Source organism: Nymphaea colorata, chromosome 1, assembly GCF_008831285.2.
Source record: "Nymphaea colorata isolate Beijing-Zhang1983 chromosome 1, ASM883128v2, whole genome shotgun sequence".
NCBI lineage: Eukaryota > Viridiplantae > Streptophyta > Magnoliopsida > Nymphaeales > Nymphaeaceae > Nymphaea > Nymphaea colorata.
Window position 1 is genome coordinate 32,537,790 of NC_045138.2, and position 27,326 is coordinate 32,565,115.

Below are 27,326 nucleotides of genomic sequence, written 5' to 3' on the forward strand. Positions count from 1 at the left end.
TGTCGATTGGATTTGATGGCCCCTCAAATTCTCAATCAATTTAAACCCGTTGGTTTTAATGTAAATCAAAATTGGTGAGCACCTTGTATAAATCTAAAAGTATAAATTTTGGGTTTGTACATTTGGATAGACAAAAGTAATTTTTAGATGTTTAAATATGAAATGCATGGGCTAATGGCTTTCAATGCTTTCTATTAAAGATGTATGACAGACCAAGTCTTACATAAATAGATTGCATCTGATATAGTTTTTGTTTTCCTAAGCAAGCAGATAAAAACGTGATAAATAGTTAATATTAAGACATAATAAATTTGCAGGTTCCAATTCAGCCGATTGCATATGATCCGAGTATCCTTGCAAACTCACTTGCCGGGCACCTGTAGGCCCCATCTGGTTTCAGGAAAAAGAGGGATTTATTCATATCTAACTGTGACGTGAAGAAGAAGAAGGCAAGCAGAAGCCATCATGGGCGTCCATAGAAAGTGAAATAATAGGATTTTACTGAGAAAAGTACTCAAAAAAGTCAAATTTAAAAAGTAACATGGAAGCTGCGGTTCCTATTTAAAAATAGCAACCTTCTCGCCTTCCTTTTTATTAGGTTCCAGAATTTAAAAAAACGGTAGAAGAAAAATAGACGTTGGGGAACCCTCCCATCTCTTCTTCGTCGAAACAGCTTTGACGCCAAAAGAGAGAGAGAGGGAGTCGAGGAGGAGGCATCATGGCTTTTGGGGTTAGTTCGGTTGGAAAAGGCATCTCCTTCTAGGCAGCATGGTTGAGCAGGTTAGACCTACGATCTGATCTCTGTCATTCTCATTACTTCTCCTTTATTTGTTGATTCCTGTTGGTCATCTCATTTGTCTTGCCCCTCTCAAACTGTAGAAGTAGAATCACAATGCGAGTTTCCTTGTGTTTTTTCATGCATCCGCAACGGGCATAGTCAATCGGGGATAGATTGCTCGGGCATAAAACTCGCTCTGGGTTAAATTTTTTCAACAAGTTTAAAAAGTTGGATTTCTCTATGGTATAGAAACTTCTTCATCCATATTTGAGTTCGAATTCGAATGCGTGAACATCTATAAATAGAATTATGGTGTCCGATCCGTTAGATTACCTACCAAAAAGCAACAAGTAATGTGAAATTAATTATGATTAGCAAGCAACCAAATCGTAGTTCGGTGAGCGTAGTGCGAGAGGGCTTAGGGTTCGCCTGGCACGAGCAGTGGGAACGAGTCCGGCTATGGCTGCCGGTCCCCCGATGGTCGATCCTCTTTCCCGGGGGCGGAAGACAGCGGCAAGGAGTCAGCTGCGGCCCCCCAATAGAAGTCACGATGGAGGAAGGAGAGTCTTCTCGTCGTTCCTGAGTATCGATTATGAGCAAGCAAGAGAAGCCGAAGCTGATGGATGTCGAAGATGCTCAGGTCGCCTTCGATGGCAAGGTTCCAGTGATTCGTTTCTCCCATGAGGCAACGAAGCGTTTGAATGAACCCCTCAGGTTCTCGGCAGTGGCGGGACTTGTTGGGGGAAGGAGCAGACCAGGGACGGACTAGGCCTATGCCCTTTTTCGTTGAAACAACAATGGAGCAGGGTTACAAAATTCCACAGTTTTCTATAGCAGGAAATGGCAGATTCTTGGTGAAAATTAATATGGAAGAAGAACCGCTGAGATCTTGAGAAGGCGCACTTACTGAGTGAGCGGTCGCATGCTTGTTTCAACTTTTAAACTTTCTTTTACATGCTTTCTCATTCATTTTTTGCCATATGGCATGAACGCGCATGTGCACTTTGCATCACGTTTGGCCTGTTTCTGTTTCCTCTTTGTTCTTTAAATACGACACGATGATAATTTTTAAGTGTTTGTGCTTCACATTTCCTTGTACACCTTGGATGCGTGTCACTACTATTGAAGAAAGTAGAGCAGAGTATTGTAAGTGTGCTTTACAAATATCTGTCGGAAACATCCGACTGTCAACTTGATCTTTCTTCATCGTTCAACCCAACAGGTCTGACCTTAGATATTGGTCAGTGTAATTGGTTAATTCATCAAAGAATTTACTTCGTTACAATGTGCTTAAAATTTCATGTTTAGATTGTAATTTCGATCAAAACATTAAACTGAAGGCGTGTGTCAAATTTTATATATATATATATATATATATATATATATATATATATATATATTATACGATTAATGGCATTCAAACAGAAAATACATGAGCTTATCGTCAGAAGCAGATATTTAGATTTTCTCAAAGTAAAAACTTTTTGGCCTCTTTAGTATTATAATGAAAACACGTAATAATAATAATAACAACCGTTCGCCAAAAAGTGTAAACGAGGTCGTCCAAGTATCTATTGTTGTGTTTAAATTTTAAAATGACAGTCCGGGCTACGACGTTCTCGTTAATGTTTGAATAGGAAGAGAGGAGGTGTCTTCTACTGGTCAATGGATATCTTGGCCATTAGATGTCGTTGCACCTCCTAATCCATGCACCTCAATTTTCAGATGTCTATGGATTTAAACCATTTTCCACTCCAAAATGTTTGGGTATAAAAGCTACTTGGTGCAATGTTGGATAGAAGCACCATTTCCAACATAATACACTTCACAATATTTGATTCCATCAAAGAAAGTAGAGAAGAGTATTTCAATACACTTCATATTTAAAAGGATCTCCTTTTCGTTGAGCCAGTATCCAACTTTAGATATGTCAGAGAACCAGAGCAGTCTAGTTAATTGAATGGTCTCTAAAGAGGATGCCAACAATCTCTTAAATTGTAAGTTCAGGCTTGACCCAGATCTCAGTCCAGAGGTATGTTCTTGCATCAGCCTGTTTACTAGCTTCTCGAAACTTTTAAAAAATGTATCATCATAATTGTGTTTTATTTCTAGGAAACTTGGATCCCCCACTTTCCTTTCCTTAGCAGAGTAACTTGCTTCTTTCTCATGATGCACATGCACATTTTTCTTCATGAAAATTAATTCTTTTTCTACCTTTACAGGCTGTCTATCAAAGGCTATTGCTTCTTGTGCTTCAATGGTCGTATCAACAACTTTTGTAAACGTGAAGAAGATGCATGTATGTTTCCAAAGGTACGTCTTGTAATTGAACGCTCTAACCCTTGTTCTGGTCGAACTCATGAGTTTGCAAGTGTGGGGCACTCTCTTTGTGACACCTGGTATGCAGGTTTTCTTTCCTAGTTACCTTAGTTCCTTAAGTAAATTGTATTTTTTTTTTCTATTGAAACATGATGCTTATTTATACTTCTTGATCTTGAGATTGATAGCAATTATTTCTTATTTTTCTGTTCTAGTTTAGATTTATTTAACTGTTATTTGTTTGCCTTGTAATTGCATTGAGATTATGTCTAAAAAGGATTGCTATGTTATGTTGAAGTTGTTTTAGTTTTGCCAGCTTAGTTGTGATCTTGTAGCCCTTGCTTGGATAGTATCAGCTATAGGTTTTCTAAAGGATTGGCATTCACTTGCTGTCATTTTAAGTCTTGCATGAAACTGTTGCAACATGGTAGGTAGCTACTTTCCATGTTTATGGTTATCACAGGAAATGCAAGCTGAAACTTTCAGGAAAAGCAGCTGAAATTTGCAAAAAGTACAACGTGACAGAAATTAACAGTGAAAGGACATTCTTATATGATATGATGGCACATCTATAAGATAGGCACATCTAAAAAAAATAGTTAGGTTTGGGGAATTGTGGACTAATGGGTTTTTGTGATTTTGTAATGGACACTTTAATTGTTGTGGCACCACTTTGTGTAATCATTGAAATCATTATTGCTAATTGTGGTAACTTGTATTTCAATGGTTATACTAGGTTGGTTGATTGATTTGTCGGTCTTGTTTTTGGTGCATGATCTCCAATTATCTCAAAGTTATTTTTTTGGTTTGTAAGACAGGTAGGATTTAGATTTTATATGGTTTATAACTAGTGTTGTATCTGTACCTTCTTGCACATTGATCATAGGCTGAATGCTTAGGTATTATATTGTGAACTGCAGTCTTGTATGGTATTTTGCTTTGATTTATGCATATCTTTTTTTGTCTTATTGCTTAGACAGTTATTTTTTAGCAAATATTATTTGTGCTATCTAGCAAGGTGCATGGTCTTTAGTTTGGCATAACATTCGGGGTCTAACAGAGTCCAAATCTGTAGTTGTCATTATGGTTTAACTGATGATTTTAGAAAACTTGCCGCGTAGGATTGGTTTATTTTGTTCTTCCTTAAGGAATGTGAAGAGCTTAACCCAAACCATTTGCCAAACCTGCAATCAGTTAAGGACCCAACATTTATGGGAACTTGTCCCCCTTAAACTAGCCTTTTGTGTAGAAGACACTATTTTATGGGAGCATTGGTGAAGTTTGTTTTTCTACCCAACCAACCCATCTTGTTTTTCATTTTGTCGTCTCTTTAGGGAGTATAGTTCCTTCCTCCTTTTGATATACCATTTGATGTCATGAATTTTTATAAAAGAAAAAGTTTTAAATTTTACTTAAAAACATTGTTAAAATTGTTTTCTCACACCATGATATATGCCTTTGGTTTATTCTTAGTACCTTCTCGAGTAAAAGGAGAAAATTTTAAGTTTTTGTTGTCAATCAATGGAAGAGGAAAGCTGAAAATTCCTGTATATGAGCGGTAAGGAAAAAACTTATGAAGCTGAGAAAGTCAAGACTAGAAAATGCTATTGACTCTGATGATCAAGCATCTACAAGGATTCAACAAGAAAATATCTTGAGAGAAAAGCCATAATGCTCTGTAAGATCTTGGCAGGTAGCAAAATGAGAGTTGAGAGATGGGTTCGGGGCTTGTGTAGTCGTTCCTTGAGTCGTTAATCGAGAGTATTGGGTAGACATATAGGTGATTTATGTCTGTCCCGTGAAGATAACGACTTATGAACCTTTGGCTCATCGAAGCCCGTAAGCTGAAACGGGTGGGACACGTGACAAAGCTACACATTACCACCAAAGCGGTGGAGCTCCGTAGTAGCCTTTGGGGTGGTGAGGTATTCCCTCAAAGGTGAAGGTCAGCCTTGAAAAAAAAAACAAGAAAAAAAAATCGAAAAGCCAAAAGGCCAAATGCAAAAGAAAGAAAGAAAGAAAAAGAAGAAGAAGAAAAAAAAAAGTGTCTGCCAAGTGATGAAAAAGCATGAAGGTTGAACTCGCATGAATTGAATGTGACAATCTTTCATAGATGTGCGATGTTGGGATCAATATCTGCTTCTCTTTCTTGATTACCTAAGATGCCGAGGATGATTCCTTTATGTTCATATTTTGGAAATTGAAAGACATCCTTCTAGAGATTTGATGGCATTGACGCAAAATGAATCTTGATGCTTGTACGGTACTATGGGTAAATGAAGGTCATACTATTTGCACAACACAGGCACTCTTGCTTATGAGTTAATTGATTGTTTTTGAACTATTTCAAAGTGAAAACTTGACATCTCTTGTTATATTTGTAGGCTTCCTAGACGTAGGACGAACTAACTAATTCTCGTTGGTCTTGAAAGATGTTTGTCATTTCATTACCAAACCACTTGTCCATTCATGGAATAGATGAAATTCCTCAAAACCTAGTCCACTCATGCTGAGTGTGATGAATTTTCTATCATTTCCTCTGTCTCAGGAGACACAGATCATTAACTGAGTGTATTCAACATAACCCAGACTTAGGGTTGAGTCTGTCATGGAAGGCCTCTTATCTCTTTTCAAAAGAATTAGTCGATTTTGAATTGTTACATTTTTAAAAGTTCCATCCATCGAAGCTGCATTATGTCCCTGGGTCCGTCATGGTTTTAGACCAGGTTTGTACTCAGTTTCTTCGTGTCTTGTTAGTCGAATAGATGCTTTAGTTAAGCATTGTACATGTCCATCATAGGTCAAGGTCATTGGTTTGATTTGTTTTCAAGATCACATTCTGGTTTAGATAGAGTATTTTAGTTTTGTTGAGTTGACCCATTGTTGGTTTGATTTTCTGGTAGTTCAATTTTTTCTTTTATCGTCTACTTAGTGGTTTTCCAGCTTGTAGTGTTTATTTTTTCACTTTCGTTGTGAAATGGGTTTGTTTAGGAGCTTTGTTGACTTAGTTGTTTGATTTTCATTTTTCAATGTATTTACTCGATTCTTTTGATAAATAAAATCTGATCAAGGGGTATGTTGGTTGTTGTGTCGCATTTTGATACTTTGAATTGCATACTTCATTGCTTAAGTTTTTAGGTTGCTTGGCTGAATATCTATGATGACATTATCATCGCATCTAAGGGGTCAGCATGTCAACTGCGAGTTTAAGTCTTGCTGTTTTGTGTAATAGTGCATATCTATTTTCATTAGTTTTAGGTTTCTAGAGGTAGGAACTGGAACTACTGATGGTGCACTACATTAAGAGTTGAAGGTGAAGAACAACAACAAGGTGGAGGGGAGAAAGTTGTAATTAACAGCTTGGGATTTGGAAATGCTATCCACTTCTTATATACAAAAAGGGCTACGTTTACAAATCCTCTAGGCTGTTGGAAGCCACCACCGAACGCCGCCTCAAGTCATCCTCTCCCGATGCCTCTTGCACTTCCCCTTGTGAGACTACCAACTTCGTTGATTGCTGTGATGAAGGTGTATGGTTTGATGTGTTTGATTGCTGTGACGAAGGTGTATGGTTTGATGTGGCCGCTGCCGATGGGGTCGGTGTGTTGAAGTTGATGATGGGGTCGGTGTGTTGAAGTTGATGTCCGCTGGTGAGGTTCAAGTCATTGTCAATTCCTTGTTGCCACTGGTTGATGGCATGATGATCAACTTTGATGATTACTTTCTGCCTCTCCTTGCAGTTCAGGTATTCTCTTTCCATCTTCTGTGGATTAATTTCTTTGTCACCAGCTCTACCATCACTCTTTTAGGTGTAAGCTCTGTTATTCTTGATTTCCCACAAAAATTACATGCATGTGAGACTGTCAAAACTTACCCACTGTTTGTTTGGATGGAAGGATAGAAATGAATGGATGTAAAGGAAGGAAAAGAAAAGAAAGAGAAGGGAAGGGGATGAGAAGGGAAACGAGAAGAAAGGAAAATGAAGGACAGTCCACCATCGATCTTTATCTATTTTTTGGTCAAATTTAGGTGTTGAACTCAACTTTACGCCCTATTTCAGAATTTTTGGACCTGAAGATTTGATATTACAGATTTTTTATAAAACTCTGCTACCTGGGTGCGTGGAGTTGGAATTTCTAATATTTACCTGATTTTCCCCTAATTTTAGCTTTCTAAAGCTTATTTTGTCTAGTAAATCATGTCTAGTAAATCATGTGCTAGTCTAGGAATGAGTTTTAGGGTAGGTAACATTGTGCTTGCATGGCCTCTTCTTGACGTGCATGCAAAGGGCGGATACCACTGAAAGAAGAAGCTCAAGAAGTGTAGGAGAATCCCAAAGCCATATTTTCAGCCCCTTGAGCATGTAAGCGTAGACCTCACAAGGAGTATTTTGTGTTTGAAGAGCTCCTACGGTTGGTGTTGGATAAAATTGAAGTTTAATTGGAGGAAATTTTCACGCACTGAAGGATGTGTGTTCATTTTGTTTGATCACTGTACATTTTTGTATATGATGCACTGGTGCCATTATTTTGTTTGATCACTGTACATTCTTGCATATGATGCACTGGTGCCATTATGAAGGACAAGCTCAGGTGTCACAAGGGTTTGAGAAATGACAGAAGGCACAAGGATTTGAGAAACTACCGGCCTACACAAGGATTCGACAAACGACAGGCCTTCTCACACTAGGTCTCTTTTGTTGGCAAGTTTTATGAGACGTGAACTCTCTAAGAAGTCAAGTTTTATAACATGTTTAATGAAGAGACTCTCTAGAACTAGCCCCTTGATCATGTGAGAGGCGATGAAGCCCATGTTAACCCTCTTAGGGAGTATTTTGAGCTTAAAGAACTCCTGCAGTTGGCCACCATTGAGATGCTGTTGACCCCAGAAATCTTCACGCTCCATAGATACCCTTGGAGACTTTAGGGTTACACAAAAACTTAATGAGGCTTACCTCTGGGTGAGACTCTTCTTCTGGCCTAACTTAGAGTTGGGAGAGTGCATTGGTTAATTGCTTACCTTGCTGCCCCCTATAATGGATGCTGAAGCAGTTCAGTTTGCTGCACATGAAGCCTTGGTTGATGCTCTGGAGGCTTACAATTCGTCCTAGAGACATTACATAGTAAAGATGAATAGCAATCCTATAGTGAGAGAGTCAGAAACTAGAATCATATTGGATTCTTTAAAGAACAAGGGGATGAAAAGCGAAAGGAAAATGAAGGAAAGTCCACCTTCCACCTTTATCTATTTTTTGGTCAAAGTTAGGTATTGAACTCAACTTTACACCCTCAAAATTTCAGAACTTTTGGACCTGATGATTTGATGTTATAGAATTTAAAATTTTTATTAAACTCTGTTTTCTGCTACCTGGGTGCCTGGAGTTGGAATTTCTGATATTTACCTGATTTTTCCCTAATTCTAGCTTTCTAAAGCTTATTTTGTTTAGTTCAAATCCCTTAGGGTAGGTAACATCATGGGTGGGTGGCTTCTTCTTGAAGTGCATGTGAGGGGCTGGAGACCACTGAAAGAGGAAGCTCGAGAAGTATAGGAGAATCCCAAAGCTGTATTTTCAGCCCCTTGAGCATGTGAGAGGTGATGAAGCCCATGTTAGACCTGGTAAGGAGTATTTTGTGCTTCAAGAACTCCTATGGTTGGTGTTGGATAAAATTGAAGTTGAAACGGGTTGGAGACGTGTGCGGTTTCAAGAATCGGGTTGGAGAGGTAGAACCAGGTTGGAGAGGTCGAACCGAGTTGGAGAGGCATCTCAGAGATTCTAGGAACCGGTTGGGGAGGCATCTCAGTTTCAAGTACCGGGTTGGGAGTTATCTCGGTTTCAAAAACAATATCTCGATTTCAAAAATCGGGTTGGGGAGGCATCTAAGTATCAAGAACCGGGTTGGATTGGGGATGCATCTTGGTTTCACTACAACAAATAACAAATATATGCGGTTTGGGTTGAGGATGCATCTCAGTTTCACTACAACATGTAACAAATATATGCGGTTTCAAAAGCGATTCCTCCGTTAGACATGCCTGACTAGCCTATCAGGATGCAATTTTTATTGTTAGGGAATTTGAAAATAATGAGCAAGTAAATCGATGGCGGTACCTTTTCCATTTTATGCATCAAGAGCAAAATTGTTTAAATTTGTTTGTGTAGCACCCTGTCCGTTGCTATGCCGAGCTCGCTTGGCGGAAGAACAGCAGTAGCAGAGTAGGGATTGGTGGCCTCCAAAGGCCCTCCACTGGCTGGACGAGCAGCTCAGCCGAAATGGTTCTCCTCGTAGCAGGTAAGTTACAGAGAAATCAAGTCATGAGGGAGAAACAGGGGATTGCGATGGTTGTGCACTTCACCGGATGGACAGATTTCCCGTTGAGATCAAACGGGGGGTGTCTCTCTCAACTACTCCCCCACAGGGTCTCTACGAGGAAGGCAGGAGTAGAGGATGGACAAGGGAGGCTCGGGAACAGGAAAGGCCGCAGCGCTGCTTCCGTCGCACCCCAGTTGGACTCTCGCTGAGATGATTGCAGGAGAATAATATAAACTGAGATAAGTTTTTGTCTGGAGACCGGTCGGGGGAGGCCGCACTGCTTCCGTCGCTCCCCAGTTGGACTCTCGCTGGGACGATTGCAGAGAATAATATAAACTAAGATAAGTTTTTGTCTGGAGACCTTACCAATCGGTCGGTCGAGAGTCCCAGCAATAGATGTCTGGGGAAGCAGAGGATTCACGACTGCGCTCCCTCGTTCAGATGCCCGAACAGGGGACGCAGGAAACAGGGACAGAGAGGGTGGCCGGAAGTTTGTCTACTCCGACCAGCTCCGGCAGTCTCTGTGAGCTCAGGTTCTTTCGATCCGTAGCTGAGAGGAGGATCTCCCTGGAAAATCTTGCACGGAGAGGACACTTGTAGAATTAGCGCCTTGTAGAATTAGCGCCTGATTTTTGAATGGAAGTGGTGGAGCAGAGGAAGATGGCAGAACAGGCGATCGGAAATCGCCTGATTCCGGCAAACTCCGGCACCGGTTCCAGTCGAGCACTGGACCGTTGGATGCGCAACTTTCGGGCGATGCTACAGGTCTTTGAAGTTTCAGACGGTGGTCGGGTTGCCTGCGACGCGGTCTCAGAGGCAGAAACAGGCGGAGGGACTTGGATCAATTCCGACATGCTCCGGCAACGGTTCCGGGCGAGGTTGGGCTTGTTGGATCCGACACTAACCCACGGTGTTGTCTGAGCAGTTTGAGGGCCAGCGGAGACCCGCGTCGGCGGTGGTGTGCAGTTAAATCAGGGGCGCTGGAAATCTTACTATTCCAGTGGGGACTTCCTCTGACGACAAGATATGGCTCGATGGAACCGCAAGCGAGTCGGGGATTCTGTATCCGGTGACGTGAGCTTACTGATGGAAAGGAGAACCTTGATTATGATGGGGAGCGGTGCGCAAGACCAAAAATTTTGGGGGCTTCTGCAAGAGGTAACCTCGCTGCCAAGGGCATCCACGAGTCTCATTCGGAAGGGTTTGCGGCCATTGGTGTGGTCACCAGCAGAAATACAGCAGCTTGGCTTGCAAGAGGGACGAACCACCAAGTGCACCGCACACGGCCGAATGGGCCTAATCCTCAGCAGCAAGAAGAGGGGCAACAAGGCGGGTTGAGGCCCAGTTAGGGGAGCTCCACTGGGCAGAGGGCACGTTGGAGAGGAAGAGACACGATCTAGGTGATTTCCTGGCAGGTGCCAGCGCTTGCATAGTTGCAAGTGGCGCCGACGAAGGGCTCGGTTCCATAGCGTGTCGAACTGTTCCATAGCGTATCGAACCAAACCAAGTCGACGCCAAAAACCCGAATAGACCCGGTTCAGCGGTCGACTCAAACAAACTGAGTGGATCCGAACCCTCCGAAAATGTCCAGAGGCCCCCAGGTCCGGTCTACAACCCGACTCGGACCCCTGTCCAGTAACCCATGACGCGCCTCGGACCCAACCCGACTCGGCATGTTTGTGTGTCCCGCCTCGGTCTTCCATCGCATCCCCACCTGTGTCGCTGTGGCCTTTTCCTTCATTGGTTCTTCCCAAATGCCTTCCTCAGGTGGATGAGCAGGTGGATGAGCAAGTACGTGCTCACAATCGATAACTTTCTTTGAGCGTCGCCTCCTGACGCTCGTGTTAAATCCGGGGATGGCTACGTCGAACGGGAGAAAGGTGAGTTACGGTTTCTGGGGCGGGTTTCCAGAGTGTTTATTTTTATGTTTTTTGTGTTTTTTATTGGATTTTGGATATTTCGAACATGGCAAGTTTTCAAGATTTCTTTCTTATTCTTGTGGTGCTTTTGGAAATCTATGATGCGGATCTGATGTTTTTGTGCATCATCGGATTCGCGCTCTGCTCTTGAGCGGTGCTCCCTCTTTTTTTCCCTCATTGGTTCTTCCCTAATGTCTTCCTTAGGCGGATGAGCCAATACGCGCTCACAGTCGATAACTTCTTTGAGCGTCGCCTCCAGAAGGTTGTGTTATAGTCGGGGATGGCTACGTCGAACAGGGGAAAGGTGAGTTAGGATTTCTAGGGCAGGTTTCAACAGTGTTTATTTTTTTATTTTGCGTTTTTCATTGGATTTCTGGATAATTCAAACATGGGAAATTTAACAGATTTCTTTCTTATTCTTGTGGTGCTTATGGAAATCGTTGATGCAGGATATGGCGTTTTTGTGCATCAACGGATTCAGACTGTCTGCCCTTGAGCGGTGCTCCCTTTCTTTTTCCCCCATTGGTTCTTCCTTAATGCGTTCCTTAGACGGATGAGCCAGCCAGTACGTGATCACAGTCGATAACTTCTTTGTCTCCAGACGCTCATGTTAAAGTCGGGGATGGCTACCTCAAACAGGAGAAAAGTAAGTTAGGGTTTCTCAGGCTGGGATGCTCGATGTCTTGGAACCTTGGCCTTGTCATCCTCTGCCCACTCACAATCTCAAGGACTATGACCTCAAGACAGCTGGGTTGGGACAATTGAAATAGGAAAGTTCTAATTCAATATCAGACGGGGAAGAGAGTTTGATCTTAAAAGCAATCACAAGGGTTTTGATTTTCGTTCTACTTGGTCTTCTTGTAGTGTGCATGATTGTTGTGGGGATGTGCCTAGGGTTCCGACCTTGACTTGCTCTGGTTTTTAAGGATCGGATTTAGGAAAATCAACAATTGAATGAGAATCGAGCCACTCGCTTTTGCCGCCACAGTTTTGGTCCTTATTTTTTTGTTCGGTTTACTAACTACAGTTGTCTTTTCCTGTAGAGCACCTCACTGTCAGTTAACAATATTCTTGCATGTTGTGGGTCTATGTGTGGAGGTGGCTGTGATGGAGGCTGGCCTATCAATGACTGTCAATACTTTGTCCAAAATGGCGTCGTCACAGAAGAGGTATAATATTAAAGATTGATATTCTGTAGCTCGGTCTTTGAATTGTGTAGTAGACATAGTTTCCCAAACGAGTAACCATGTAGAAATCCTTCATCAAATGTGCTGCTGATTGACTTCTTTTGGTATGCATTATACAGTAAGAGCTAAATTTATCCTATGCTTGGGATTCCTTCACGGATATAGCAATCTTTATGCACTATTTTTGAACATAGAAATAATATGCCTAAAGATGGGGATGAGAATGGAAGTGCAGCCGATGTTCTTAAGAAAGGAGATGAGAGGATAGGTTCTGGTCTTCAAGCTGCACAGCTGCATTTTTCACACATCCTCCACTCACATCGGTATTTCCAAAAGTACAACAAGGCTCAAGCTAAGCCAAAGAATGGAAAGGAAGAAGGTTGAAGATGCCCGGCCAAAAAAAACCCTCGTTGCCTGTTCATTGAAAGTTCAACCAAATTTTACATTTGATTCTTGGAATTCATCCTCTGGTGTTGGTTTCGGCTTTGTGTTGAGAGAGAATTTCTTCATTTGAAATTATAAAAAAAGCAAAAAAAAATAAGAAAAGGAACTGATATATGCTGAAAAAACCAAAGTCAACCGGCTGCAATATAGATTTCTCAGCTGAAGCCTTCCTTCTGATTTTCTTTTTCCTTTTTTTTCTACAATCTTATGTGCTACAAATTGTATTAGATATACCATGTTAACCAGTGAGTATAAACTATAAAGTGATTCTCTATCCCTCGAACTTGGCTTGTGAACGTCTCTACTAATAACTCATACTAGAATTCAAAACCAATTCATCATAAGTAGCTAATCAATCATGAAACCATTCATGTAACATACATACACACATAGAAGCTTGAAGGATGCTTGTCCACCAAGAACAGTCCAAGATGCCCGCCCTTCAAAGCTGTCTGTCACCCCCAAACTAGCCTTGTTGATGTCCAAGATGCTCATCTGCCAACCAACAAATTGTCCAATTCACTTGATGTTCTTTAAAGTTTTTAAGCTTGAACGTTAAGCTTCCTAAAAGACATTAATTACACATTTAAAGCGGAAGGTAAAATATAGGATGACTTCATGTAAACTAGCACAGAACTTCCAGGGTCTATTTGGGTCTATATTTTTTATAAAAGATTTTATAGAAGTTCAAATTTTATGATTAAGTTATTGAAGATTCCAAGGAGTAATCATACATAATAAGAACTTATTTGTTTCGATAACTGTTAAGTACTGGGAGTAATTTTACTGGTCGTTCAGATTCTTCTAATGGGACCTTGCATTCTGTAGTAGCATAGGCAGCATTTACTTGTTATGGATGTCCATGCAGAGAAATTTTTCCTATTTTTTAGATGCAACTTTGAACCTAACCTAAATTATGCAATTTGCCAACGTTTTATGTGCGTCTTAAATATCAACCAAATTTTATTGATTGATGCTGAACCACAGCTCAATCAAACTATCAGGGACCAAAACCTGGTCGGATTCAGTTGCATTTGTTTTCAACTTTTTCAATTCTTGAACCTCTGTTTACAATAACTAGGTTTTTTCTTATATATACAATAAATTGTTTGTTTAACGTTTAAGTTTTTAATTAAGATATCTCTTGTTTTTGCAATTTTGAAATCATAGATCAAGGTAAACTACGTATTCTATTTATCCATTTGATAGATGATGCATTGATTTTTTGGTCATGTGACGTTTCCTGTACCATAGTTATGTGTTATTTATAACATTGAGGAATGATGAAGTTGGAAGGATGCGTGAGAATTTACCATTGATCTTGTTTCATAATTCATTTACATTAACTCGTGGACAATGTTACTCTTGGTAAGGTTCTGGCTTTGATTTTGAAAAAGATTGTTGTTAGTCCATAAGTTGATGATGCTTACTGAATAGGCCATCATAATCCAATTGATGCAGCTAGTTGTGTTCGGCCATAAGATGACTTAATTTCCATTGAGACATTCTAAAATCAACAGTATTGCAAGTTCCATTCTTTGTTTGTGGTTGCTATTGATGTGTTTTGCGTATCAATGATGGGTTTTGGCCCTGAGTGAGACTTAGAGATATGTACAAAAGGGATTGAAAATCTGGGTGGTTAGTCTGCCAGACTTACTTAATCTTATTCGGGTTCCTAGCAAAACTTCATTCATGAGGATTGTGCGTACATGGTAACATAAACCAGGCTTGTATTCTTTAGTCTGTTCTTAGTTCACATTTTAAGCTATAGGTTAAACTGTTTAAATATTAGACATACTCATGTTGGTCTCTGTAAAAATCTATGTGGTTCATGGTCACTATATGTTTGGTTTGAGATCCATAATCTATCTGTCGCAGGGACCTTTCTGTTTCCTAGAGGGGAATTAATTTTGATGGAGTTTTTTCGTGCAAACATGCTTCTGGACAGCAATATGAAGAATGCAATGATATAGCTACCAAAGGTGAATGGTGGTTGTTGGATTGATCGTGCGCGCTTTTGCTGTGCAGGAACCTCAAAAGCATTGCTGAATGATCAGGTTCAATACCACTGGCATCCAAGATTTCAAGCATCAAACTGAGGTCGATTCCTCAAAACATTTCTGTGCAATCATATTACGAGAAACACCTGCAGAAAATCCCGTGTTCGACATGAATTCCTCCAAGCGCCTTGCATTTGTCAGGTAGAGGTAACTGATCAAGATTCTACAAACTTAAATAATCGTAATTTCAATGCTAAAGGAAATTGAACAACTGAAATAGGAAATAACGTGGACTGCAACTTTCGAACAATGAAGGCAATTAGAATGACAAACTAGCTCATATTAGGAAGTCAAGAGTGCCGGTGCAGAAATCAAAATGTGAAGTGGATTCTTAATAAACAAACAGTTTATTAGACAGATAAATTTGTTTAACCATCAAAGCTGTTAGTGTTAAAAATCACAAGACGGAGACAGAGAGAGAGAGAGAGCTGAGAGTTAGGCTGGCATCTTAGGTGCACGCCTAGTGTGTCTGCCAGGGTTGTGCACGCTTCGCGGTCTGGGGCGTGCGCTCCAAATAACACCGGCTGTATTTTCGGCTGGTTTTCATGATTAGTTACAATAATGTATACCGGTGGCAAAAGTCACCGTTATAGGTCTACAGCGGTGAAAGTATCCAACGGCGACAAACAGCACCGGTAGAAGTGTGATCTAGCGGCGAATAATGTCATCGGTATAAGCGGCTGTAGCGTCGGGAAAAAGCACCGGTATAGACAAATACCGGTTGTCTTCGTCGCCGCTATTGAGCTATAACGGTGGTTGTTCGGTAAGCATATCTTCCCTTCTTGTTGTACAACAAGAACCAGCTTAAATTTGAAGTGCTTCGTTTAACCTTTTTTTGTATATAATTCAAACAGTTAAATACAAGATTCCCATACCTTAAAATATGCCTGTTACCATTCAAATTTGGTGTATATTTATATTTTTCAGATTCACGATACATGACGGCGTGGGTCTGTCAGTATTGTTTAGAAATCAGGGAAGTCTATGGGATCAGTTATAGGTGTGCCAAAATATTTAAAGAAATTTACCATCGGTTGCATCTAAATTTAATCAGGAGAAAACAAACGTTGCATCTGGTATTTAATTGATCGTGGGAGTGCAGATCTGTCTGAAGTAATTGCATTGACGTTCAAGTCAAATTATGCTGACAGTTAAGTAATAAGTGAATAAACGTGCCTTGTAACATCGTGTAACACTAGATCTTCTTTCCAAACAGGACCGGTGTAAAATCTTGTCTTTAAAAGCAGATCTTCCAATGATAAAGGGCGTTTGTCGTTCTCGACTTCAGATTTCAGGGTCTCATTAGTTTACAGTCATGATTCAGGCAAATTGTTGATGTGAGAACAATAAATGTAAAAATCTCTTGTTTCCGAAGTTCGCATGAGTCTTAACTCAGGGGAGATTTAAGATGCAACCCAGTATTTTCACAATGTAATTTACGCATCTTTACTGGTGCTGCCGTACTTTCTTCTGCTGAATCTATTGTCATATGTTAGTTCGGTTGATACTGGTGTAAGGTGCAATAAGAAGAGTGTTGTCAATATGGTTACTGGGGATGCTTCGAGGTGATCCAGTTTCTATGACTAATCAGTCATGATCGAAAGCGTCAAGCACACAAGCAGGATCATTGCTGACTGGACTGGACTTCAACTTGTTGTATAGTGCCATTCCGATTCGAGATTGAAGGCATTTCAAAGGTACCGTTTGCTTCATGAATGGAACCTGTTATCTGGATCTGCACATGATTTGCAGATTCAAAGATTAATTAAATGAACTCTTACTCTGGCATTATTAGAAGGGAAAGAGTAAGTTTTGCACAATATTCATCAAGTGACTAATATAGGTTCTTTTCGATCTTCAAAATCAACAGTTGTGAACTTGGCAAAACTTGTAGGACATGCTTCTCGCTTGTTATATTATCAGTTGATTAAACCGTTTTTTGTTTATGAAATAGACATGGTAACTAACTTTAGGACTTATTATGGACAGAAAGCAGTCCTGTTTTGGTTTTCTTAACTTGTTTGATGTGTAAAATTTAATTCAGTGTATTGGTCCGTCGCTGCCTTTCTCAGCTTCCAATATTTGACTTAGGAAACCAACCACTTGACCTTAATTCTCATTGTTTTACATTTAAATCATGTCCCAGTGCAGAACCCATCTCATAACATTGAGCAAGAGCACTCGCTAGGTTCCTACACCTTTGAGGGTATTTGGTTGAGTTTGATCACCACCAAGTATTCTGGCTAGTCCGAAGACTGAAATTTTTGGGTTCATCTCTCCATCGAGAAGAATGTTGCTTGTTTTGAGATCCCTGTGGATCACTTTGAGCCTAGATTCTTGATGGAGATACTGAAGCCCCCGAGCAATCCCCATCACTCTCTCGAAGCGTCTCTCCCAGTTCAACGGCGGTCGAGTGTTTGATCTGCACATTGTTTACAACAGTTCATTCAGGATGAACATTCAAAAACGAAGTCATAGAGTCTTGCTGCTATACACGTTTACATGTGGACAGTAGATGGGAAATGTTTCTTGCAGCTTGTGAAAATTGGGAACTTGCTTTGATCAGATTGAACTATATTATATAGATGGAGAAGCATAATTGATTTCACGTCAATCGGCCGAACAGTGGTTTCATGATGAACAGTATTCATATTTCTTGATGTTCTTGCCGTAGAACTAATTGTGCAAATGCGATCTCTTGCGAAAAGCCCCTAAAGCTTAATATTAATTCATGTTACAGATAAAACTTCAGTAAGTGCAAAAGCGCTTTTCTAATTCATTTGAATCTATATATTTCGCGTTCCTGATATTTGTTCTTAGGCATTCCATGACGGAAAGCCCATCTTTGCGGCAAAACTGCAGTTCAATCAAATTTGACTGTTCCGGTTAACAATTTTAAAGAGTATAATCTCAAGATTGGATGTTTCCCTGATTAAGGAAAAACTGAGGTTTAAGTGAGACAACTTGAAACAAATAATGAATCTGGAAAATAGTTAATAACGTAATATGGAAAAAGCATGAAACCATTCTAGCACTTCAAACTTATGTATAATTTCAGTCAAAAGCTTGAAACCATTCTAGCACATTGAATTTCTTCATTCTAGAAGAGACCTCATGTTACCAGGCTTCACAAGTAGTGCGTTTTTTTAGTTTGCTTTGCTTCTTTGTTTTAATTTCAAGATAATACACAGTTTTTATGCTCACAAGAACAGAACTGATTATCAAATGAATAATCTGCTACTTCATTTCAGAATTTGATAATTTAAAGTAAAGAAAAACGAGATATATTCGAAAATAAATTCTAAAACGCGAGATTTTGATTTCCAACGCAGTTTTTCAAAAAAACGGTCGGATCGAAAAAACGCGTCTTCTTTTACGCTTCTTCTGTTTGGAGCCCACGCCCCACGGTGGCATTATTTGTAATTTCAAAAACATTTTAATGGTATAAGCGGAATAAATTTTATAAAACGATAAAGTTAAAAGTTAAAAAGCCTTCATCGACTGAGAGGAAAGAAGTCGAAACAGGAAAACTCGTCGGCATTTAGGGTTTTGCAAATTTCCGACTTCCAAGACGCCAGTCCGATGGAAAGGTGGTACTTGCCGACGGACCGGTGCGTTTTCCGCCACCCAGCAGATCTCCGACCGGCGAGAAGCAGCCACAGCGGTAGGATTCGATTACAAACGATGGTTTTTTTTGTCTATTTGTGTTGGATCCCTTAGCTTATTGTGCCTTGGTTTTTTGTTGGTTTTTTGGTTTTTTTTTTTGTTTAGCTATGCATTCTGTCTGTCAAAAACTCTTTGGTTTTTGTTTTTGGATTTTCTGTGCCGTGGAATAGTTAACGCGTTACTTGTATTTCCTATTTTTTTTATTTCTGTGGAATCCATGTTTTGTGCATAGCTCTTCGGCTGAAGACTGGTTTCGGTTTCCTTTTGTGTTTGATGGCCTGGAATTTTGATTCCAGAATTGAAAAAGACTTGTTTGATGAAATGATAATTAAAAATCTGGAATTCAATTTAATCTGAAAAAGTTGCGGATTGCTAAATTAATTATACCTTATTGTTCTTGCTATTTTTTTCTATTTTTCCAATTACTAGAAGTTCTTTTTAGGCCCTTATTTGACAGTCTTCTTGAACTTATGGCCCTTATTTTAAAAATTGTAAAAGATATTAGTTTCCATTTTTTGACTATGGCAAAAGATGTGCCTAAAAATGCACTTTTTTCTTTGATGATAGAAGAACCTTAAAAAACTACACTACTTAGGTGTGGTGGTTTTCGAACATTTGTGTAGTTGTAAACGTAATGTGGATTTATATATATATATATATATATATATATATATATATATATATATATATATATATATATATATATATATATAGATGATGTTTCTACATTGAACAGTCAAATGTTAAATATAATCACGTATTTAAAAAAAGGACATGATGTTGAGTTCAAATACATATATAAGCTTCAAAATCTAAAATATTCTTCTTATCAACCACCCCCTTAATCATCTTTTTGGAATCTTGTATGTAAAGGTTCAGACTGGATTTATTTATTTACCGAACTACTTACTTTTGGAAGGTGTGGTAATAGGCGTGTGTGTTTTGATTTGTATGGTGAAAAGTCCTTCATCTAACTTTATCGTCTCTTCTTAGGTACTTGATTTTTTGGGTGTTGAAATATTTTGGAAAGTCAATAATAGCTAAGTTGGTTGCATCTATTTCTTAGATCTATATATATATATATATATATATATATATATATATATATATATAGATGATGTTTCTACATTGAACAGTCAAATATTAAATATAATCACGTATTTAAAAAAAGGACATGATGTTGAGTTCAAATACATATATAAGCTTCAAAATCTAAAATATTCTTCTTATCAACCACCCCCTTAATCATCTTTTTGGAATCTTGTATGTAAAGGTTCAGACTGGATTTATTTATTTACCGAACTACTTACTTTTGGAAGGTGTGGTAATAGGCGTGTGTGTTTTGATTTGTATGGTGAAAAGTCCTTCATCTAACTTTATCGTCTCTTCTTAGGTACTTGATTTTTTGGGTGTTGAAATATTTTGGAAAGTCAATAATAGCTAAGTTGGTTGCATCTATTTCTTAGATCCTAGGGCGTGCATCTCCTGGAACTTATATGATGTTTTTTCATATACCTTTTTTTAGTCATGATGTGTGCAACTCACTTATTTCTTGTTGTCTGTAGCTAGAAATGGGTCTTTCAAATCCTTACAGTAGTTCACGCGCGATTGAACTTCGTGCATTGACCAGGCTACTTTGGCATGGACAGCAGGTCATGTGTTGGCAACTAGCGGCCTGGATGGTTCATGAACTTCTTTCACGATCAATATGGAAAATTTTTTATTAGGAGGTATTGTTCTTTTTCCCAAACAGTTGAACAATCACTAGGATTGACGGTTTTTCTTATATATATTATGCATGATCTTTTTTGTGTTTAATACATATGAGAGCCTCATATATACATATGTGTGTGTGGGTGGGTGGATGGGTGTACATTTAATATGCATGCTTGTATACGTGAATATATGTAACTCTTTTAGATTCTTTATTTTTCTGTATTATTATATTTTCAGCTGAGTTGGAGCTAGTCCAGTGGGTGGTTCTTCTCATACTTCGTTGTTTTTTATTATTTTTGGATGTATATATAGACCATGATATCTTTTTGTAAATATTCTGTTTTTACAGCTTCTTCGGATTTCAATTACATTATTCTTATTCTCCATTTCCTTTGTGATTTGGCGTTAGTGCCCATCATTGTGAGATTGTTGTGGGTTTGTGTATGTGACTGTTATCAGTCTTCTTTTCATGGTATTAGAGCCTGGGTTGTTTATGCTGTTGTGCATAGCTATTCAGCTAAGGCCTTATTTTCAGTTGTCTTTGTTTTTCTTTTATGATTTTATCATTTATGAATTATCATTTTTTTTAAGATGAAAGATTTATGATGTTACGTCTATTTGGATCAGTCTATTTGCATTGGATTTTTCTGCCTATTTGTGTTGGATTTTTTAATTTATTGTGTCTTGGCATTTTGTTTTGTTGTTTTGGTTTTTTTTTTAGCTATGCATTCTGTCCCGTTGGAAACCCTGTCCATTAGAAACGGAGCTATGCATTCTGCCAGTTAGAAACTCTTTCGTTTTTGTTTTTGGATTTTCTGTACCATGGAATAGTTAATGCGTTACGTGTATTTCTGATTTTTTTCTTTTTATTTTTGTGGAATCCATGTTTTGTACATAGCTCTTCGGCTGAAGACTGATTTTTTAGTTCGATGTTTCGTTTCTTTAGAAGGGGTTAATATAGTATAACTCGATAACTTGATAATAGTTAGTATTTCATACTTATATGGACGTGAGATTCAATGTTTGGTGAATAAATTGTATGCTGTTGTGCATAACTATTCAGCTAACGCCTTATTTTCAGTTGTCTTTGTTTTGCTTTTTATGATTTTATCATTTATGAATTATCATTTTTTTTAAGATGAAAGATTTATGATGTTACGTCTATTTGTATTATATTTTTCAGTCTATTTGCATTGGTGTTGGATTTTTATATTTATTGCGCCTTGGATTTTGTTGGTTGTTTTTTTTTTTCAGTTATGTTTTCTGTCCCGTCAGAAGCTCTCTCTGTTAGAAACTGACCTATGCATTCTGTCCGTTAGAAACTCTTTGGGTTATGTTTTTGGATTTTCTGTGCTGTGAAATAGTTAAGGCGTTATGTGTATGTCTGATTTTTATTTTTGTTTAATTTCTCTGGAATCCATGTTTTGTTCATATCTTTTAGTTCGATGTTTCGTTTCTATAGAAGGGGTTTAATAAAGTATGACACTAATAATAGTTATTATTTCATACTTTATAGACGTGAGACTCAATGTTTGGTGAATAAATATTATGCTGTTGTGCAGAGCTATTCAGCTAAGGGCTTATTTTCAGTTGTCTTTGTTTTACTTTTATGATTTTGTCATTTATGAAATATGACTTTTTTAAGATGAAAGATTTATGATGTTAAGTCTATTTGCATTCGATTTTTCAGTCTATTTGCTTTGTATTTTTCTGTCTATTTGCATTGGATTTTTCAGTCTATTTATGTTGGGTTTTTTATTTTATTGTGCCTAGCCTTTTTGTTGGTTGTTTTGTTTTTTCTTTAGCTATGCATTCTCTCCCATCAGAAACTCTGTCCGTTAGAAACTGAGTTATGCATTCTGTCCATTAGAAACTCTTTGGTTTTTGTTTTTGGATTTTCTGTGCCATGGAATATTTAATACCTTACGTGTATTTCTGATTTTTTTTTTAATTTATGTGGAATCCATGTTTTGTGCATAGCTCTTTGGCTGAAGACTGATTTTTTTGTTTGATGTTTTGTTTCCATAGAAGGGGTTAATTAGTATTACACTATAACTTAATAATAGTTTGTTTTTCAAATTTTATAACTTTTTTTAATTATATGTGTATTTCTGATTGTTTTTTTTATTTCTGTGGAATCCATGTTTTGTGCATTGCTCTCGGCTGAAGACTGATCTTTTAGTTTGGTGTTTTGTTTCTATGGAAGGGGTTAGCGGTTATTATAGTATGGCACTATAACTTGATGTTTGGTGAGTAAATATTATGCTTTTGTGCATATCTATTCACCTAAGACGTTATTTTCAGTTGTCTTTGTTTTGCTTTTATGATTTTATCATTTATGAATTATAATTTTTTTTAGATGAAAGATTTTTTATTTACGTCTATTTGCACTGGATTATTCAATCTATTTGCATTGGATTTTTCAGTCTTTTTATATTGGATTTTTATTTTTTTTGTGCCATGGCTTTTTGTTGGTTGTTTTTTTTTTTTTTTGGCTATGCATTCTGTCCCGTCAGAAGCTCTATTTGGTAGAGACTAAGCCATGCATTCTGTCCGTTAGAAACTCTTTGGTTTTTGTTTTAAGATTTTCTGTGCCGTGTAATAGTTAATGCGTTACAGTACTTCTGATTTTTTTTTTAATTGTTGTGGAATCCATGTTTTGTACATAGTTCTTCGGCTGACGACTGATGTTTTAGCTTGATTTTTTGTTTCCATAGAAGGGGTTTGTATAGTATTACACTATAACTTAATAATAGTTAGTATTTCATAATTTATAGACGTGAGATTCAATGTTTGGTGAATAAATATTATGCTGTTGTGCATAGCTATTCAGCTAAGGCCTTATTTTCAGTTGTCTTTGTTTTACTTTTATGATTTTATCATTTATGATTTCTGATTTTTTTAAGATGAAAGATTTATGATGTTAAGTCTATTTGCATTGGATTTTTTAGTTTCTTGTGCCTTGGCTTTTTGTTGGTTGTTTTTTTTTTGTTAGCTATGTGTTCTGTCCCATCAGAAACTCTGTCCGTTAGAAACAAAGCTATGCATTCTGTCCATTGGAAACTCTTTAGTTTTTGTTTTTGGATTTTCTATGCCATGGAATACTTAATGCGTTATGTGTATTTCTGATTTTTTTTTTAGTTTCTCTGGAATCCATGTTTTGTGTGTGACTCTTCGGCTGAGGACTGATTTTTTAGTTTGATGTTTTGTTTCCATAAAAGGGGTTAATAAGCATTACACTATAAGTTAATAATAGTTAGTATTTCATACTTTATAGACGTGAGATTAATGTTTGGTGAATAAATATTATGTTGTTCTATGTCACACGGGTGCGGATGTGATACGAGTGCGGATATGGGGATACGGGTGCGGATACGGCAAATTTCAAATTTTTTGGATACGCGGACACGGCTACATTAAATATTATAAAAAATGATAAGATTAAAAAAAACATTAAATTAATAGTTCACTCTTACAATCTTGTTAGAAAATGTGTTTTATCACAAAAGTACTGAATATCTGAAATGATTGTTCATGGAAATAATTGGATGCATCATAAAAAATTGATAAAATGAAAAAAAAAACATTAAATTAATGACTTTTATTTTTTGCCGAGTCCTTGCTGTGTCCGCCCCCGTATCCCCGTGTCTGCCTGTCGACACGGATACGTGGGCTATTTTGCCGTGTCCGTGTGACATAGATGCTGTGGTGCATAGCTATTCGTCTAAGGCCTTATTTTCAGTTGTCTTTGTGTTACTTTTATGATTTTATCATCTGTCTAATGATTTTCTGAAGTAATTGCACTGACGTTCAATTGAAATTAAGCGAAAAGTTAAATAATAAACGGGAGTTGTAAGATCGTGTAACATTACATCCTCTATCCAAACAGAAACAATACTGGTGTAAAATCTAGTCTTTAAAATCAGATTTCCCTTCTAAAGTTCAGATTTCAGGGTCGCTTTAGTTTACATTCATATTTCTGGCAAATTGTTGATGTGACAACCATAAATGTAAAATCTCTTGTTCCTAAAGTTGGCATGAGTCTCAACTCTGGGTGGACTTAAGATGCAACCCTCTATATTCATTATGGACCAAAGTGCAGCGTCTTACTCCTATCTGGCTATCTCTTAATTTCTTCTTGAATCTGGGCAACTAATTTCCCTTCTCTTTCATTATCTTCTTTTTCGAGATTTGTTTTTATATTATCAATTAGTTTAGATTAGGTGGTGGTGTTGGTTTTGCATTTTGAGATGAGGTCTACTTAACTTTGCAATGTTTTGATTGCTCAAGTTTTGCAGAAAGAGTAACAGAGATCAAAAAACAGTGACTAATTGCCCAACAGAAAAAAATATGCTAGTCCGCAAAAATCACAAGGAAGTGAGCTTCTCCATGCTCAGGCGGAAGGTTCACTACAATAGACATTAGATCTAGAACGGGCCCATCCTAAATCCTTGCGGCATCTTTCTTTCGTTTCTCTTCAAACCCTAAATCATCCTCTGTCTCTCTCTCTCTCCCCCCCTTACACTCCATTGTTTGCCCTCTCTCACGATCAATCGTCACAACTCCCTCTCTTTCTCAAATCTAGATCGCTATCTCATCCAAGGAATGAAACTATTTTTTTTCCAACAAAGATTTGCTTTACTAAATGCCAAGCAGAATCAGATTCACAAGATTGAGGTAATGTGGCTCTAACTTGCCTATTTTATGTTTCTTTCTAATCTCCTTTCTATCTCAATTAACGGCAACTTTTACATTCGATTCATGGAGTTTGGTGTAATGGTTGGGTTTTTTGTTATTTCATTCATGAATCGTTTCTGGTTCTGAATGTGTGTTTCTTCATTTTCGCCGTCTCCTTCCTGGCATTTATCAAGATTGACCGAAATTGGCTTCAGAATCACGTCGCATCTGTCTATTTGTTTTATAACAAGAACTTGGATCATTATTTCAAATTAAATTGAATGGATGCCGATGTTTGGAATGGAAATATGGTTTCAAAAATGAAAGTGCAAGTCAGTAACATAAACGGTGCAATATGGTGTATATGGCAGTGTGTATGTGACAATTGGTCTTTTGTTAACGGCAGTTGGTTTCCTTGAATTAAAATTTATCAATTCTTGTTATCAGACCTGTCAATTCCATATATGTACTTCCGATTGTTCAAACGACGAAGATGTGGGAAGATTTGGGGATAGACACCGAGGTAGATGAAGATCGAGGTTCCAAGATGCTATGATGGAAGAAAGAAGAACATCGACGATCCCTTTCTCTTTGGTTGAATTCCCAAGGTACGACGATCCCATGACACATTGCAGTTCCAGTTCTGTAGCCTGTAGGTTTGTGTATGTCGTCTCGCTCTTGTTCTCTTTTAGCTTTTGTATCTAATCTTTCATCCATGGGAAGGGCCTGGTTAGGTCTTTCAAATGCGATTCACGTGGTGTGCATTTTGTAAGCTTGTGCGTCTCCCTTGAAAAGCTAGAACTCTTTACGGTTCCGATCTTTCATTTGTGCGCATTGGCGCGATCGTTAAGCTTTTTTTAAAGGCTTCGGTCTTCGCTAATTCTGTGTTGTCTCTCGTTGATCTTGTGTGGCTTGCTCATTAAGCTTCATGCCTTTGTCAAATTATGGACCTAATTGAAATAGGAAAGTTCTAATTTAACATCAAACGGAGGAGAGGGTTTGATTTCAACGGATCCTTAGAAGCAACCACAAGGGTTTCGATTTTAGTCGTACTTGGTCTTCTTGTAGTGTGCATGATTGTTGTGGGGATGTGCCTAGGGTTCCAACCTTGACTTGTTCTGGCTTTTAAGGATCAGGTTTAGGAAAATCAACAATTGAATGAGAATCGGGCCACTTGCTTTTGCCGCCAGTGTTTCGGTCTTATTTTTCCAGTGTTTTGGTCTTTTTTTTTTTGTTCGGTTTCCTCACTACAGTTATCTTTTCCTGTATAGCACCTCACTGGCAGTTAACACTATTTTGTGAAAATCTCTGTGGTTAAGGGTTCAAAACTTCAATTATTGGGCATAATCTTGTTGATCTGTGTGAAGATCTCTATGGTTCATGGTCTCTATATATTTGGTTTTGAGATCCATAATTTATCAGCTATAGGGACCTTCCTGTTCTAGAGGGGAATTTAAGGGAATTAATTTTGTTGTATTTTTTTCATGCAAACACGAAGAGGCTTCCGTACAGCAATATAAAGGATGACAATGAGATAGCTACTAAAGGTGAATGATGTTTGTCGTTGGATTGCTCATGCACACTTTTGTTGTGAAGGCGCAACAAACTGAGGCTGATTCCTCAAAACGTCCTTCATTTCTGTGCGAAGCACCCTCAGACAATCCCATGTTTGACACGATTTCCTCCAAGCACTTTGCATTGCATATCTTAGGTAGAGGTAACTGATCGACTCAAATAATGTAATTTCACTGTTAAAGGAAATTCGATAATTGAAATAGGAAATGATGTGGACTGCAACTTTTGATCAATGAAACAAATTAGGGTGACAAAATATCGAATATTAGGAACTCTGAGTATGAACAGACCTGTATAAGCATAAACCTCGTTGGATATGTTAGCAATCCCCTTCCTATTTGTCATTGTTGCACCAAAGAGTAAACAAAAAAATTATGAAATATGACAATATAGAAGCATTAATCACAAAACCAAGAGGAAGAGACAGAGAGGGGTAAGCCGGCACCTGAGGTGCACGCCTCATTCATGGAGGTGTGCGCTTCAAATGAAAATGGCAGTATGTTTTATTTGTTGCAAAATCGGTTATAATATGATATACCGGTGGCTAGTATCACCGTTGTAGATCTATAGCGGCGAAGATATATAGCGGGGCTAATTGTCACCGCTATAAGTGGGATATAGCGGGGAGGCTAATCGCTGGTATAAGTTAGTCTAGCGGCGAGGTAAATCACTGC

The 27,326-nt window shown here is 38.2% G+C and overlaps 2 long non-coding RNA genes across 5 annotated transcripts in view; both read left to right on the top strand.

The window, feature by feature from the left end:
- Positions 1-27,326, top strand: part of LOC116251735 (uncharacterized) — a 66,417-nt gene that overhangs the window by 37,842 nt on the left and 1,249 nt on the right. For 2 of the 4 annotated variants that reach the window (XR_007572293.1, XR_007572294.1), the window contains exons 1-3: positions 18,521-18,682; positions 20,250-20,414; positions 25,525-25,685. This is a non-coding gene — a long non-coding RNA (uncharacterized LOC116251735). Of the gene's footprint in view, positions 1-18,520; positions 18,683-20,249; positions 20,415-25,524; positions 25,898-27,326 lie in introns of those variants that run through there. The other 2 variants (XR_004171798.2, XR_007572292.1) reach the window with 2 other exon arrangements.
- On the top strand, positions 621-15,176 carry LOC116251779 (uncharacterized). The gene is made up of 5 exons (XR_004171840.2): positions 621-780; positions 3,001-3,091; positions 6,350-6,842; positions 11,777-12,496; positions 14,837-15,176. It is a non-coding gene; the product is annotated as an uncharacterized LOC116251779 (long non-coding RNA).